This window comes from Hypanus sabinus, chromosome 13 (genome assembly GCF_030144855.1).
Source record: "Hypanus sabinus isolate sHypSab1 chromosome 13, sHypSab1.hap1, whole genome shotgun sequence".
Lineage (NCBI taxonomy): Eukaryota > Metazoa > Chordata > Chondrichthyes > Myliobatiformes > Dasyatidae > Hypanus > Hypanus sabinus.
In genome coordinates, this window is record NC_082718.1 from 15088372 (window position 1) to 15106174 (window position 17803).

Consider the following 17803-nt stretch of genomic DNA (forward strand, 5'->3'; position numbering starts at 1 on the left):
TTGGCCCAACAATGCTCTTGCCAAATTCCTATTCACATCGTGTGTTGAAATAACTATCAAGTTTAAGTTTGTAAGTCTCTAAGGTACTGTTCTCAATCATAAAATCAGGTAGTTTGTTCGATGTTTCCGCAATTCATGTAAATAAATGCTTCCTGATGATAATCTGAAATCTCCCTTTAACCGGTCCCCACCTATGACTCTGTGTCCTTGGATCAATTAATTTTGAAATAGCAGCTGGCATCCACCCTACTTATTTATACCATTAATGATTTTGAACACTTTTATCATGTCTCCTCTCATTCTACATCTACTGAGGCTAAAGATATTTAATTCTTTCAATCTTTCTTCATAACTCATACCTGCAGACATGGAATGAGTCTAGTCACCCTTCTCTGGACTCTCTCCAGTGCCTTCACATCCCTCACACAATATGGAGACCAAAACTGTACACAGTATTCAAGGGGTGGCCTTACAAGCGTATTATACAGCTTAAGGAGTACATCTCTTGACTTGAACTCCACTGAACATATTATTTAGCCTAACATTCTATTAGCCTTCCTTGTCATTTCTGTACGTTGTCCAGATGTTGATAGGTGTGAGTCTACCAGGATGACCAAATCCTCCTCATAAAGTGCACTTTCTAACAACCCCCCCCCCATTGTATATATATCTATTATTTCTACTTCCTATATGTAATACTTCATATTTACTTACATTAAATTTCATCTGCTATTTATCTGCCCACATCTGGTTTTTGTTTAGATCTAACTGTATTGATCTGCTGCCTGAATGGTATTAGCCCGCCCCCCCACTCTCACCCCCCCTAATCTTTTGTCATCGGCAAACTTTACTAGTTTATTTGTTACGTGCTTATCCAAATCATTAATGTGAGTTACATACAGCAGCAGCCCCAAAACTGATCTCTGCAGAACCCCACTTTTAACAGCTTCCAGGAGTGAAAATGATTCTCTCACTATAACTTGTTTTCTGTTTTTGAGCCAATTCTGCACCATTCACACACTTCACCCTGAATCCCTATCTCTTGTAATTTGATTTTTAACTTCTTTAAGGCTTGCATGTGATATGACATTCAGGAGACTCATCAAAATAATAAGCTGGCACTGAGTATGTTGGTCAGGATAGCTACAAACTGGCATTAGATATGCTGATGAGGAAGGTCACAGACTACCACTGGAATGGTAACAGTATTTTATTTTATTTAGTGATACAGCGGAGTCTGCCCTCCAGCCCCTCGAGCCTCACCATCCCAGCAACCCCCGACAAACCCAATTAGCCCTAACCTAATCACGGGGCAGTTTACAGTGATCAATTAACCTACCCGGTACGTCTTTAGACTGTGGGAGGAAACTGGAGGACCCAGAAATGCACGCATTCCACAGGGAGGATGTACAGTGACTCCTTACCAGAACGGCACTGGAACTGAACTCCAAACTCTGGAATACTCCGAGCTGTAATGGTGTCTCACTAACCACTACACTGCCATGATACCCCAATGATAATTTGTAATGATATTAAAAATGATAACCAAGGAACATGGAGGGCTTTTTGCTGTAAAATGGTCATACAACTCATGACCATGAATTATCAGTACATTGCAAGTGCAACAGAATTAAATCTCACATCTCAAATCTAATCCACAGGGATCCATACAACTTCCCCAGAGATGTAGGGTTCTCTTGCAAACTGAAGAAAAATACTTGTACACTAACAGATCCTCCTTAGTAATCATCATGAATAAAACAGGGTATGTTACTTCATTTCGAAAGAAGTGTGATAGCAATTTAACAACTTGTACTATACAAAATCTTAAAGATACAGTTATGAACGGTAGCATATTCTCTGAATAGATAAATGGACCCAATCTTCAGAAATACTAGTCGCATGATTCAATGTATTTGTAATGGACAACAGAGATATTTATATATACTGCAGAAAAGAAGGGCTGAGTGACTTCATTTCCAATCTGTTGATGCATCAATGCTATCTCTCATGGTTACAGATTCCAAGCTCAAATTGAGCTTTGCATTGATAACATTGAACATATCGTTTCTATGGTTACAGGAGCTGATGCTTATAAATACTGACACAATTACAATAAAATAAATAACTTCCAGATACCACTTAATTTAACTCCTTCAGGGTATTGCATACATAGACATCGAAGATAAAACATTACAGCACAGCACAGGAAGAGACCCTTCAGCACTCAGTACTGTGCTAAACTAACTAAACTAGTAATTAAACACCTAACTAAACTAATCCCTTCTGCCTACACAATGTCCATTCTCTGCACATTCATACGCCTTTCTAAGAGCCTGGTGAACGCTTCTACCATATTTGTCTGCTCCACCATGTCTGACAATGTATTCCACACCACTCTCTGTGTAAAAATTTCACCCTGCACATCTCCTTTGAATTTGCCCCCATCCACCTTAAATGCATAAACGCATGCCTCTGATAGTAGACGTGTCAACGCAGAGAAAAAGATACTGGCTGTCTACTCTGATTAGGCCTCTCAATCTTATAAACCTCTCTCAGGTCTCCCCTCGAAGTCCACTGCTTCAGAGTAAACAGCTCAAGTTGTCCAATCCTCCTTGTAGCACATGCTATCCTTTCCAGATAGCATCCTGGTAAAGCTCTCTGCACTCTCTCTGAAACCTCCACATCCTTCCTGTAATGAGGCACCAGAAATTAATCCAATACCCTAAAAGCAGCCTAATGAAGTTTCATAAAGCTGCAACATAGCTTCCCAACTCTTAATAAAGGCAAACATGAAAATTTCCAGGAGGGGGGAGTATCGAATACTTTTTATAAGGACTGTAGATGTTCATGTTTCACCCGCACTTGGAAGTTAAGGGTATGTACATCCATCACCTCCAAGCACATACTCCCTCCTTTATCCTTGAGTGGTCCTACCCTCTCTCTAGTTACTCTCTTTCTCTTATGTACGTATATAATGCCTCAGGATTCTCTTTACTTCCACTTTCAAGGATTTTTTGTGATCTGTCTTAGCTCACCTAATTCCCTTACGGAGTTCTTTTCCAGCAACAATATAATCCTCGAGGGCTCCATTTAATTTTAGCTTCCTAATCCTTATTTATGCTTCTTTTTTATGCTTGACTAAATTCACTGTGTCTAAAGACATCCCTTGCCATCTAATTCCTTTCTTACTACTGGAACATACTTGTGCTGTACTCTGTACACTTATCTATACACTTACTGTACACTGAATGTCAGAAGTGCACTTGCCCAAAAAGTGTTGTTCCAAATTAATTCTCCATACTTCCTCCCTAAAAGTTTTCTAATTTGCCTCGCTCCAACCTAATACTCTCACAACGTCCATACTTATCTTGACCCATCTCTTCTCTCTGCCCATTACGCCACTGATGTTTAGGGCAGCGATGAAGGCCCTCCATCTCTAGCTGTGTACAGGGTTTCCTTCTTCATGACTGTAGCTTCCTCTCGGTTTTCACTACTGTCAGTCACACAAGTACTGGATGGTGACTCATGAATACCGTCACATTCAGAGATAGAAGGATTCTTTATTGCTGTTTCCGTAACAATTTTGTTTTACCAGCCAGGGTTGTCAGCTCTGAGCTGAACCTCTGAACCTGGAGGACTAGTGGAGCACTCTCAGTCTGGCCACTACCCTTTGACCTTTTTTTGGCATGGTTGCCCCTACCAAAAGCCAAAGCATAAAGCCCTGGCTCCAGCCAACATAGCCCTCCAGGTCATTGAGGCATACAAGCCTCCAAACCACGTTGTAATCCTTTTGGAGGATCGTTACCTTAGCTATCTTAAAATATAAGGAGTTGTGGTCACTGTACCCTAACTATTCTTCCACCTATCCAGACTCATTACCCAATACCACCAAGTACTGTCCGTCCTCTTGCTTATACTGTTTAAAAAAAACACCTGGATGCACTTAATAAATTCTGCCCTATTTAAACCTCTTACACAAAGGAGATCCCAGTCTATCTAAGACAAGTTTAAATCACCCATGATACCCTGTTGTTTTCACACTTTCCCTTAATCTGCCTGCGTATCTGTTCCTCAGTGTTCCAGTGGCAATCAGGAATTTGTAGTGTCTCATCAGATCAATTGTACCTTTTGTATTTTTGAGCTCTACCCTTAGAGATTCCATAGATGAGTTCTGTATTATTCCCCTCTGAGTACAGTTGTTAGTATACCTGATTAATAGTGCAACTATCTCTCCTCTTTTACCTCCTACTCCATTTTTTACAAAACATTGAAACCCTTAAACAATAAGCATCCAGTCCTGTTCCATTTCTCATCCAAGTCTCTGTAATGACCACAACATCATAATTCTACGTACTGATTCATGCTCTAAGTTCATTGCCCTTTCCCCTAATACTTCTAGCGTTAAAACAAGCACAATTCAACCCATCCATCTCATCATGTCTACTACCTTGCTCCTGCCTGTTCTTCCTTACACACTTCCTGGTCATGACACCCACCTTCTTATAATCCCTCCACTTTATGACCTGAGCCCTGGTTCCCATTCTCCTACCAAACTAGTTTAAACCCTTCTGAGTAGCACTAGCAAATCTGCTAGCTAGGATGTTGGTTCCCCTCCAGTCAAGGTGCAACCTGGCCTTATTGTACAAGTTGCCCCTGCTCCAGAAGAGGTTTCAATGATCCATGAACTTGATACTCTATCCCCTGCATTAGTTCCTCAGCCACATATTTATCCATTTCTTCAATTCTTGCCCTGACCAGCATGTGGTAACTTCTAATCAATAAATTACTAATCAATGTCCTGCATTTCAGCCTCTTTCCTAACTCCCTATGTTCACTGCACAGGACATCATTCCTCTATCTACCTATGTTATTAAGAATGCTCTGCAGCCACTCTAAGGCATTCTTTTGTTTCTTTTTCAGGTATAAATTCTACTGTCTGAACCCTAACTATCAAATCACTATTGCTTCCCCTTTCACTGACCTGGCAGCTGTGCTGCCCTGTCCAGGTGCATCTAAAGGCCTGTTACCAGGAGGACCAGCCACACACTGATTGTGGCCCTACACTGATTGTCTCTTTCCCTTGCCTCTCTAGGTGGTCATCCAACTATCTGCTGCCTGCAGCTTGAGTGTGACTACCTCATTAAAACTCTTGTCAGTGATGCTCTTAGCATCCTGGACGATCCAAAATCTACCAACTCCAGCTCCAGTTCACTTACACCAGGGGTGTCAAACTCATTTTAGGTCACGGGCTGGATTGAGAAAAATGTGACTTCATGCGGGCCGGATCAGTTGTGCACGCGCGCGTGCTCCCACAGCTTTCGTTGCCTTCATTTTTTCAACCTGCTCTCATGTGTCTCAGTCTCTGCTATATCTAAAATTGTTTCACTTTACGAATTTTGTTTTTTATGAAGCAGATTGCCTAGCAAGCATTCTTTTTATGATTGGTATTAACTTACAGACGTAGATTACAAGAAAGTAGGCAACGAGAAAGAAAAGATGCTATTTCGGCTAAGATTGTTTTGGGAGCCATACCTTTTCCATTAATAAACCATTTGAAATCAAGCATTAGCAAACACAAATGTAGACCTAACCGTTACACAGAAATGCCATTTCACAAAGCAACTTTTTATCCCGGAGCTCTGTTGCGTCTTTCCCTTTGCTTTCCATGAACTGACAGATCTCCTCACGCAACTCGAAACATCTTTTCAGCACTTCTCCTTGGCTTAACCATCGCACCTCTGTGTGATAGGGCAAATCATTATATTCTGAACCCAACTCCTCCAGAAACGACTTGAACTCACGGTGATTTAAACCTTTGGCTCTTATGAAGTTAACTGCTCGTGTTATGGTGCTCATTATATGTTCCATTTTCAAGGCTTTGCCACACAACGATTCCTGGTGTATGATGCAGTGATAAGCTGTCAGCTCACCTGCGCCGTTTTCCTCCTGCATCTTCTCCCGGATTCTGCCCACCAATCCACTCTTTTGACCGCACATCGCGGGCTTCTGTTTCTTGTCCAGATACTTGTATTTGTCATGGTGTTTCGTTTCATAGTGTCGTCTTACATTATATTCTTTAATTACAGCCACACCGTCTCCGCACACAAGACAAACAGGTTTGCCCTTTATATCTGCGAACATATACTCTGCCTCCCACCTGCCTTGAAAACTCCTGTTTTCAAAGTCCACCTTTCGTTCAGCCATTTTTGGGGTGAGGGATAGCTGAAAGTTGACCACACGTGACTAGCGCCATAAGGATGCTGATGAGAGAGTAAGGCAAGAGCGAGCAATGCACTGGCAGTGCATTGTGGGATTTGTAGTATTAGTGGTGCATGCACTATACCGGCGGGCCAGCTCTAATAGAAAAAAAATTTATTCATTAATGATATTCAGGAAATAAACCAGGGAAACCGAATAAACACTAAAAACCCTGAAAACCTGGTACCTGAATTAACTCAGCATTAGCCATATCATACGCCATAGGCGCTTCGATTACTGGGGCCAGCTTTAATAGTAATTAGATATCATCTCGCGGGCCAAAGATAATTCCACCACGAGCCGGATTTGGCCCGCGGGCCTTGAGTTTGACATATATGACTTACACAGTCTATCAAGAACTCCAGGTGGTTGTACTTCCTACAGGTGAAAGAATATGAATCTCTCATATCCTGCACAGATAGAATGCCTCTACCTTAACTGCCATCCCAGCTACTCTAATACGGAGAGTAATTCCCACTCCCAAAAAATGGCTGGTGCAAAACAGCCAAAATATCAACACTGTTTAAGATGAGCAAACAGTTCAATACATACCTAGAAAATTCTACCAGTGATTTGAATCCCAAAAGACTGATGGAAAATATTGGCTACTACGAATGGGTCAGATGAGGGGAATGCCAAATGACCTTGGAACAGATGGACACAAAATGCTGGTGGAACTCAGCAGGCCAGGCAGCATCTATAGGAAGAAGTACAGTCGACGTTTCAGGCCGAGACCTTTTGTCAGGACTAACTGAAAGAAGAGATAGTAAGAGATTTTAAAGTGGCAGGGAGAAGAGAGAAATCCGAAATGATAAGAAAAGACAGGAGGGAGATGGATGAAGCCGAGTGCTGGAAAGTTGATTGGCAAAAGGGATACGCAGCTGGAGAAGGGAGAGGATCATGGGACAGGAGGCCTAGGGAGAAAGAAAGGGGAGGGGAGCACCATAGGGAGATAGAGAGCAGGCAAGAAGTGATAGAGGGGCAGGGAGAGAAAAAAGAAGGGGGGGGGAATAATAAATAAATAAGGGATGGGGTAAGAAAGGGAGAAGGGCATTAACGGAAGTTAGAGAAATCAATGTTCATGCCATCAGGTTGGAGGCTACCTGGACTGAATATAAGGTGTTGTTCCTCCAACCTGATTTCATGCTAACTTCTGTTAATGCCCCCTCCCCTTCTTACCCCATTCCTTATTTATTTATTATTCCTCCACCCCCCTTTCCCTTTTCTCTCTCTGCCCCTCTCACTATCACTCCTTGCCTGCACTCCATCTCCCTCTGGTGCTCCCCTCCCCCTTTCTTTCTCCCTAGGCCTCCCATCCCATGATCCTTTCCCTTCTCCAGCTGCATGTCCCTTTTGCCAATCAACTTTCCAGCTCTCAGCTTCATCCCACCCCTTCTGTCTTCTCCTATCATTTTGGATCTGCCCCTCCCCCTCCTACTTTCAAATCTCTGAAAATCTTTTCTTTCAGTTAGTCCTGACGACGCCTGAAATGTCGACTGTACTTCTCCCTTTAGATGCTGCCTGGCCTGCTGCGTTCTACCAGCATTTTGTGTGTGTTGTTTGAACTTCCAGCATCTGCAGATTTTCTCGTGTTTGCGTTTTGGAACAGATGGAGGTCATTTGGCTCTCAAATCTGCTTTGCCATCCGATGAAATCACAGATGTTCTATATATTAACTCCTACTCATTTTTTACATGTTTTTATTGATGCACACATGTGATAAGAGCAGCAGTTATTGTCCCTTCCTACACATCTCTGAGGTTGTTGTCCATGTAGACACTAATGACATAGCTAGAACAATAGACAATTGGTGCAGAAGTAAACCATTCGGCCCTTCGAGCCTGCACCGCCATTTTGAGATCATGGCTGATCATCTACTATCAATACCCGGTTCCTGCCTTGTCCCCATATCCCTTGATTCCCCTATCCATAAGATACCTATCTAGCTCCTTCTTGAAAGCATCCAGAGAACTGGCCTCCACTGCCTTCTGAGGTAGTGCATTCCAGACCCCCACAACTCTCTGGGAGAAGAAGTTTTTCCTTAACTCTGTCCTAAATGACCTACCCCTTATTCTCAAACCATGCCCTCTGGTACTGGACTCTCCCAGCATCTGGAATATATTTCCTGCCTCTATCTTGTCCAATCCCTTAATAATCTTATATGTTGCAATCAGATCCCCTCTCAATCTCCTTAATTCCAGCGTGTACAAGCCCAGTCTCTCTAACCTCTCTGCGTAAGACAGTCCTGACATCCCAGGAATTAACCTTGTGAATCTACGCTGCACTTCCTCTACTGGCAGGATGTCCTTTCTTAACCCTGGAGACCAAAACTGTACACAATACTCCAGGTGCGGTCTCACCAGGGCTCTGTACAAATGCAAGAGGATTTCCTTGCTCTTGTACTCAATTCCCTTTGTAATAAAGGCCAACATTCCATTAGCCTTCTTCACTGCCTGCTGCACTTGCTCATTCACCTTCAGTGACTGATGAACAAGGACTCCTAGATCTCTTTGTATTTCTCCCTTACCTAACTTAATAATAATCTGCCTTCCTGTTCTTACTCCCAAAGTGGATAACCTCACACTTATTCACATTAAACGTCATCTGCCAAGTACCTACTCACTCACCCAGCCTATCCAAGTCACCCTGAATTCTCCTAACATCCTCATCATGTCACACTGCTACCCAGCTTAGTACCATCAGCAAACTTGCTGATGTCATACTCAATGCCTTCATCTAAATCATTGACGTAAATCGTAAACAACAAGAAAGGAGGCTCTGTTGAACAGTTATAAAGAACTCAAGAGTGAAGCTAGAAAGCAGAAACACAAGGGTGATAATCTCTGGATTATTATCTGAGCTATAGACAATTGATAAAAATTAATAGGATTGCAAAGGTAAATACATGGCTCAAAGTTTGGTGTGGGAAACTGGGATATTGTTGTCAGTACTAGAAAAGGAGCAAGCTGTATTGTTGGAATGGGCTCAACCTGGACCTGAATCAAGTAGCTAGGGTTAAAGATACGGCTTTAAATTAACTAGGAGAGGGGTAGGGTTCCAATAAATGAAGGTTTATTCAATCAGGAGAAAATGAAAGAACAATGGCACAGGATACTGAAGAGGATAGTGGTGTGATAGGCCAATGCAGAGATGTAAATGAAAATATGCAAAATAGACCAAATCCAGAGTTGTAAAAACTGTAAAATAAACATGGTTATAGGGTGACCAGGACTGGGGGCTCAACATTCCAGGTTAAACAATTTTTCAAAAGCACAGGCCATGGAAGAGAGGAGGTGGGTAGCTTTGTTAATTAAGGAGAATACCAGAGCAATGCTGAGACATGATATAATGACAGTGATAATGTGGAAATAACTGGTTTAAAATCATGAACAGCTGGGCAAAAACATATTTTTGCAGAGACGTATACTCTTTTGACCCGTAGAATATGATCTCTCTGTAGGGCATTGCATAAATGGGGTAATATCAAGGCATATTTGAAAGGAATTGCAATTATCATGGGAGATTTTAACCTACATACTGATTGCATGAACTAAACTGACAAAAGAATTGGAGAAGAATTTGTGGAATTTGTGACAGGTAGAATGGTAAATTGCTGAGAATGGGCTATTTTAGATCTAATGAGAAATACTGTGATAAAAGATCCCTCAAGGCAGGGGTTCCCGACTTTTTTTATGCCATTAAGCAAGAGGTCTGTGGACCCCTAGTTTGGAACCCCTGAATTAAAAGGTAGTAACCTACACACTAATAAGGAATAGAATTCCAAATGTAGGGGTTTTGTAAATGTTAATTCAAAGGATGTAGTCTTTGCAGGCTGAACCAGCAATCAATTGTCCATCCTAGCTGAGAAGGTGGTGCAGAAATGCCTTCTTGAACCATGGTAGTCCTTGAGATGTGGGTATACCCACAATGCTATTAGAAGCAACTTCCTAGATTTTGACCCAGCAATGGTGAAGGAATGGTATATGATGATATATATGGTGATATATGATCAAACCAGGATGGTGAATGGTTTGAAGGGCAACTTCAATCAGTGATGTTCCCATGATTTTGCTGTGCTTGTCTTTCTAGATGGTAGAGTTGTGAGATTGGAAGGTGCTAAGGTTTAAAGATGAACACCATAAGTATATAACCAGTGTCTTCTATTTAAATTTGGGCAAACATAATGCTATGAAGAATGCGTTATCAAAGGGTTTCTTGTTAAATGAGCTGTAAGTCAGATCAGTAGATGAACAGTGACGAATAGTCAAACAGCTAGTCTATAAATCCTCAGCAAGTTTATCGCAATCAAAAAAGGGAAATGTGGGTCAGTTGCATTCTAAGGCTGGTAAGATAACAACAACAAAGAAATGGCAAATACGTTGAATAAATTTTTCACATCAGTCATCATTGCTAGTATCTCTAAGAAATCAAAAGAGTTAATTTCAAATAACATGGTAGAAGCTAAATAAACCCCAATTGCAAGGGATGAGCTACTGGACAAACTTAGAGAGCTAAAGTTGGCCAAACAGGACCTGATGGATTGTACAGTAAGGTTGTTACAGAAGTAACTGCTGAGATAATAAACACAATGGCTGAAATATTTCATAAAGCACTAAACTCCGGGAGGATATCAGAAGACTGGAAAACAGCCAATGTGACTCCTCTGAGAAAGGGAGAAGACAGGGAACTGTAAGACAATTAGTTTGACAGCTATTATTGGTATGAGGTTAGAATCAATAATGAAAGAAGAAACAGCTAATCATTTAGGAAAGCTGAATATTGTTAAAACAAGTTATGGAAGGTAGATCATGTTTCACAAACTTATTCAAGTTTTTTGAGGATTTAACAGGGAAAATTTACTTGAAAGGAACTAGTAGATGCATAAATTAAAATGCCATGGTACTGGAGGAACACTGGCTGTCCAATAGAAAACAAAGAGCTGCAGTAATTGAGTCCTTTTTAGGCTGGAAGGAAGTAACTAATAGAGTACAGTACTGCAGGGATCAGTTCTTCATCCACAGATGTTCACTGCTTACCTAATGACCTTGAGGAAGGAAGGAACAGTAACGTAAGGTTTCTAAATATCCTGATGATATGAGAGTAGGTGAAAAGATGTGTTGCTATGAGGTTACTGTGATTCTGCAGTGGGATGTAGATAGATTAAATGAGTGGGCAAATGTGAGGTCATGCGCTTCAGCAAGAGAAAACAAAAGGCAGATTGTTATCTGAACAGAGAGAGACTGCAAGTGAGTAAAGTACAGAGCAGTCTCGTGCATTAATTACTGACAGCTAGCAGGTAGAACTAATAGGTAATTAAAAAAGGAAAAGAGCCTTTAATTGCAAAGGTGTTGGACTTTGAAAATAGGGAGGTTTTATTATAATTGTACAGGTTGTCATTAGCAATAGACAACAGGTGCAGAAGTAGACCACTCGGCCCTTCGAGCCTGAGGTCTAAGAAGACACAATATGAATTGAACATATTAAAATCATGACTAAACTTCAGGTCATATGGCGGCCAAAGAAAATTTTCTGTCCTGAGGAATCCCTGCAGCAACTATCTTGCGAGAAGAATGATTACTGATAACAACCATCTTACTTCATCCACATCAATCAGCGGAGGGTTTTCTTTTGGAGCTCCTCCCCCCATTTCACCCCCCACCTCCGTTTCACATTAACAAAGTTCCATTGGGGTCTTCGATGTCTGTCAGTTACTACTTCGATGCTTTCACCTCATCCTGAAATTCAGCTCTAATGTATGACTTAGTCATAAGAGTAATACTCACACCAACTATGTTGCCCAGCAAGCTAGTCCCATCTTCTTATATTTAGCCCATAGCCCTCTAAACCTCTCCTATCCAAGTACTTGTCTAAATGGCTGTTAAATGTTTTTAAATGCAACATCCTGAGCAGCTGCACCACTGCCTGGTTCAGGAATTGCACCGTCTCAAATCACAAGACCCTGCAGCAGATCATGAGGTCAGCTGAGAAGATCATCGGGGTCTCTCTTCCCACTATTACAGACATTTACACCACACACTGCACCCGCAAAGCCAACAGCATTGTGAAGGACTCCACACACCCCTCATACAAACTCTTCTCCCTCCTGCCATCTGGCAAAAGGCACCGAAGCATTTGGGCTCTCACAACCAGACTGTGCAACAGTTTCTTCCCCAAAGCCATCAGACTCCTCAATACTTAGAATCCAGATTGACATCTAAACCACTATTATATTTTAATTTGTCCTCTACTGTGCCTATTGTCTTGTTTGTTAACTATTGTACTGCCCTGCACTGTTTTGTGTACTTTATGTAGTCCAGTGCAGGTCTGTAGTCTAGTGCAGTTTTTATGTTGTTTTACGTAGTCTAGTGTAGTCTTGTGCTGTCTCACATAGTCTAGCGTAGTTTTGTGTTGTTTCATGTAGCACCAGGGTCCTGGAAGAACATTGTTTCCTTTTTACTGTGTACTGTACCAGCAGTTTATGGTCGAAATGACAATAAACTTGACTTGACTTGACTTAACGTGCCCACCTCAACCACTATTCCAAGTAAACACAAGCTTTTGCATGAAGTTGGCCCCAGTGTCCCATTGTAAACTTTCAGTGCTGATCTTAAGCTTTTGCCCTCTTGCTTTTAGCATCTGGGGATAAGATTGTGTGCTTCCACCCAGTCTATGCCCCTCAGGACCTGATACCTCTATCAGGTCACTCCTCAATCTTCTACTTTACAGAGAATCAATTCCTAGTCTATGCAACTCTCCTTGTAACTTGCCCCCCCCCAACCCCCACAAGTCCAGGCAACATCCTGGTAAACCTTTTCTGCATTCATTCTCATTTAATAACATTTTTCTATGAGTGACCAAAACTTTACACAATATTCCAAGTGTGGCCTCATCAACATCTTATGTAACCACAAATGCCCTGATTGATGAAGGTCAGTGTGTCAAATACCTTCTTTACAACCTATCCAGCTGTGATGCCACTATCTGGGCTCTACCATTCACTGTAAAAGTCCTACAATGGTTTGAGCTCCCAAAAAAAAATTCATATTTATCTGGTTTGAAAGGCATTTGCTAATCCTCAGCCACATACCAAGCTGATCAAAACCCGCTGTAATTTTTCATAACTTTCTATCTACACTGCCTGCAACACCACCTATTTTATTATCATCCACAAAATTGCCTTGTATTTTAACTTCCAAATCACTTATGTAAATTACAAACAACAGAGGTTCCAGCACTGACCTCAGTGGCAGACCACTAGATACAGACCTCTGGTCTGAGAGACAACCCTAAGCCATTACCCTCTGCTTCCTACCACTGAACCAATTGTAGATGCTGGATCCCATATGACCTAGCTGTCCAGACTAACCCGCTAATGAGGAAACTGCCTGAAGTCCATTTGGACAATATTCACTGCTCTATTCTCATCTACTCTCTTGGTTATCTACTTGAAGAACGACAAAGGTCTCAGTCCTGACCCCTGTGGCACACCACTAGATACATGCTTCCAGTCTGGAATACAACCTTTGACCTTCACCCTTTGCTTCCTACCAGTTAGTCAGTTATGAATCCAACCCACTATGTCCCCCCTGGATTCCATACTGTCTAACATTCCAGACTAGCTGCCATTTGTAAAGCATCCTTCAAGGAAGGGTCTTGACCCAAAACATTGACTATTCATTTGCCTTCATAGATGCTGCCTAACTTGCTGAGTCTCTCCAGCATTTTGTGTGTGTTGCTCAAGATTTCTAGCATCTGCAGAATTTTGTGTTTATCTAATAAAACATCCTTAGCATTATTTACATCTTGAGGTAGAAGCATTTTAAAGAAATATTTGTGATTCAGCCTCATATTATGGCTGACAGAGAAAAAAAATCTATATTAGGACTGTGGCAGGGAGGAAAGCATGTTCCAAGCTGTTCAAGTAAGGCTACATCTTGGGGTCATGAAAAGAAATAAGTACAAATAAACTCTTCTTGGACTTCCAGCCAGGTACAGGCATCGACTATAACCGACGTTTTGATGACACACTCTGCAATCTTCATCGGGGATGATGCCTGCGCATGTCTAGACCCGTGGTATTTATAACCCTGTCGTCCGTCCCTCCTGATTTGCTAGTCCTCATCCAAACAGGTTTCTGCTGTCCCACCTTGGTTACAATTAAATTCCAGTTCTTACTCAGAGTGAGACCTTTGTCTTTGTTAAAGACACTTGGGTGTAAGGGCAATGAACTCAGTACCCTCTTCTCAAAGTCCTCCATGAAGAAATTAACAATAGCTGGCTACAGGGGCAATCCCATGGCCACTCCGTCTGTTTGTTTACAGTAGTTCCCTTGAACAGAGTGGCTGTCTGTTGATCTAAGGGTGTGTTCAAAAAGGTCAACAGTACCCTTATCAAACCTTGACCGCAAGAAAACCAAGCTGTCCTTAATGGGAACTCTCGTGAACAGAGACACCATGTCTAAACTGGCCATTATGTCCTCCAGGGCCAGCTGGATGTTGGTTATCATTTTTACAAGATTAAGTTAGTGATGTGATGCTTACAGCCCCCAGCAAAGGGAGACAGCATGGTCGCTAAATGCTTAGCGAGGTAGTAAGCCTGCAAAATTCTGTTGGTGAATGACCATAATATCCCTTCTAATCAGTATCCCTTCAATCTAGGTGAGTAGATATGAGAGCTGTTATGAGCAGCAAATATGTGATGAGGGACTAAAGGTTATAATTGCTTCTACAGTATTGAAAATAGCAGGAGTGGTTGAGATTGCAAGCTCCAGAAATATCACTGTGAATGAAAGGCAAACAGCTTTTCAGCAGGACATTACAATCTTCCTTCGGGCTCTGTACTAAGCGACTTCTCGTCCTTGGAGCCTTTGACAGCTGAATGTTCTGTGAAGTCAGTAGTTAGTTTTTTTCTGTGGCTGACCTCAAAAAGTAGGGTACAGAAGGAGGTGGACATGGTTGGACAGCAACACAAGGAGGTGATCCGAGATGACAGGATTAACAAAGCTACAAGAGATAAGAGAATAAGCATGATTAAAGGTTGGGGATAGGATGTTTAGCTGAAGGGAAAAATTGGGTAAAGTAGGTGTTTAATGAACTCACAAAAGTTGAAGGCACCAAGGATGAGAAGTCACTTAATACAGAGCCTGAAGGAGGAACACAATGCCTTGTTGAAAATCACTTATCTTATCTGAGTGGGCTGTAGGAAATGAGAAAAATTAATGAAACGAAACAGGGTGAAGAGACAATTCCAGACAATAGGGAACTGTGATGTGAGTTCGTGACAAGACCCATACTATCACTTTGGTGGTGTAGGTGGGGCAAGTGGATGAAAACTATAACCTGGAAGAATGGCAACAAGAAAGTGGTATAGAAACATTTTAAAAATAAAAGCATTACAGGGAGGCATTTGAACTGGATTTAAGGTCGAATAATGAACCAGTCATGGGTAGAGAGAAAAAAATCAAAAGCAAACTCCAGAGATGGTTATAAGATTCCAAAACAGGCAAGGAAAGAACTTTGGCCTGGAATAAGGATTATCATGGGGTCTGGAGTGAGTAATTCTTGCAGAGGCCAATCTTGGCAACAATGAGCAGATTATTGACAAGCACAGCTTGTTAGCATTGTCAACAATATTTTCCAATAGATCACTGCTAATTGAGATGATGGGCTAATAACACATTTTACTGAAGTTATCCTATTTTTTTAACATGTCTTACCCAAGCAATCTTCTATATCATTGAGTGCACACCATCATGGTAACTGTACTGGAATAGCTTGTTTAGAGAGGCAGCTTGATCTTCAATGTAATAGAGAAGTTGTTTGCAAAATCCCCTCAGGATAATGACGAATACTGAAATAATCTTCAATACATCACAGATATTGTACAGATATTCAATGGACATCTCCAGCATTCATCTTCAAGGTTTTCACAACTTCTTCCACTTAGCTCTGTAGATCTCAGTTCAGGACAGGAACCAGCCTGGCAGAGAATAGGACACAATAGTATATGTCACCTATTCTTAATGAACTAGGGTCTCTGCTCTCACTAATACAGTCAAAGGGTTCTCCATCCCAGGGAACAATGTTTGTTTGTATCTACACAAAACCCAGTCTGGCATTGGAGAGATACAATAGCTCCAACCCTGTCTGAGACTAGAATTAGTTTCACAGGATCTGTCAGTGTCAGTCTTCCATCCTCCAATCTACCATACTCCTGAACTGAGCATCAAACGTTTATATTTGCATAATGGAAATCAAGAAAACCATTAAAGTTGTTTTCTTTTATCTTCCTTGCTCCTGATCAAGTCCACTGCCATCCAAGCTCGCTGTAAAATGTTGCAATGCGACTGACTGTGTCTTGAGGGGCAAGGTTCAAATTCACTACCATCAGTCAGTCAGAGAAACACTGCCATTCACCTGAAAAATACTAAATAATCCACCAACAATCAACTATAAAGGACAGCAAAACTCCTTTTTGTTGCTGTCAGGTATCTGCACTCCATAAAGTAATTAAACATTTTTTAAAATGGTGGGGTATTTTGTACAGAGGATAGTACATTTGTCTGTGAGCCAAATGTTTGTGGATTCAAGTCCTTCTCCAAAAGATTAAACTCATAAGGACAGCAATACTGTTGCACAAAACTGGGGGAATACTGCATTGTTGAACATTGATGGAGTGCCGCTTTCAGAGGTAGAGGGAAGAAAAGATGTGTGGACAGAGTGATACACAGTTCAGGATGGTGGTGGTACAGTACTGAGGGAGCATTAGGCTGTGGGGAGTGCTGCTGCTCATCCAAAGAAGCTTTGCATGAACCAAAGTTCATCTCAGTATAGAGATCATGCTTGTTTGTTCAGGGGCATCTCCAAAATGCCTTGAAATTATTTTGCAGAAGAGCAGGAGAGTTCGTCTCATTGTTCAATCAAAGCAAGAGGCTGAGAGTGGAAGGCATCGTGGAGAGAAGGTCATTTTTCTGTAACAGCTCAGGGAAAAGAGGGTAGACTGCGCAGGCAAATGACATAGTGCGTCAAGGTTTAAAAGGGAGAGAAAAACTTTCAACAGTTTTTTCAACCGAAGCAAGAGGCTGAGAGTGGAAGACTGAAGGCATCGCGGAGAAAGTCGTTTTTCTTTTCTTTAACAGCTCGGGGAAAAGAGGCTAGACTGCACAGGTGCGTGACATAGCGCGCCAAGGTTTAAAAGAAAGACCACCATATACAGCGGCCATTGTCGGAGTGGTCTGAGTCAGAGTAGGATGGCTTTGGCTCAATCAGGCTTCGGCGAGGGTAGGTTCCGGCAAGTTTCTGTTGTTCTTTTTTTATTTTTTTTGTTCAAACTAGAGAATATGTCAGGCAGGGTGTTGGAATTCTACTCTTGCAGGATGTGGAAAGCCAGGGAGACCTCCGGTGTCCCTGACAATGATACCTGCAAGAAGTGCATCCAGCTGCAGCTCCTAAGAGACCACGTTGGGGAACTGGAGCAGGAGCTGGATGACCTCCGGATCACTTGGGAGACTGAGCAGTTTATAGATGGTAGCTTCCGGGAGCTA

At 41.8% G+C, this 17803-nt stretch overlaps 1 protein-coding gene across 5 annotated transcripts in view; it reads right to left on the reverse strand.

The window, feature by feature from the left end:
- Positions 1–17803, reverse strand: part of ccdc136b (coiled-coil domain containing 136b) — a 165168-nt gene that overhangs the window by 128240 nt on the left and 19125 nt on the right. Inside the window, exon 1 of one of the 5 annotated variants that reach the window (XM_059987126.1) lies at positions 15977–16035. The exons of 3 other annotated variants lie outside the window; for them this stretch is intronic. The gene's annotated coding sequence lies outside the window, so the exon portion shown is untranslated. Of the gene's footprint in view, positions 1–15976; positions 16036–17803 lie in introns of those variants that run through there. One more of the 5 variants, XM_059987123.1, reaches the window with a different exon arrangement.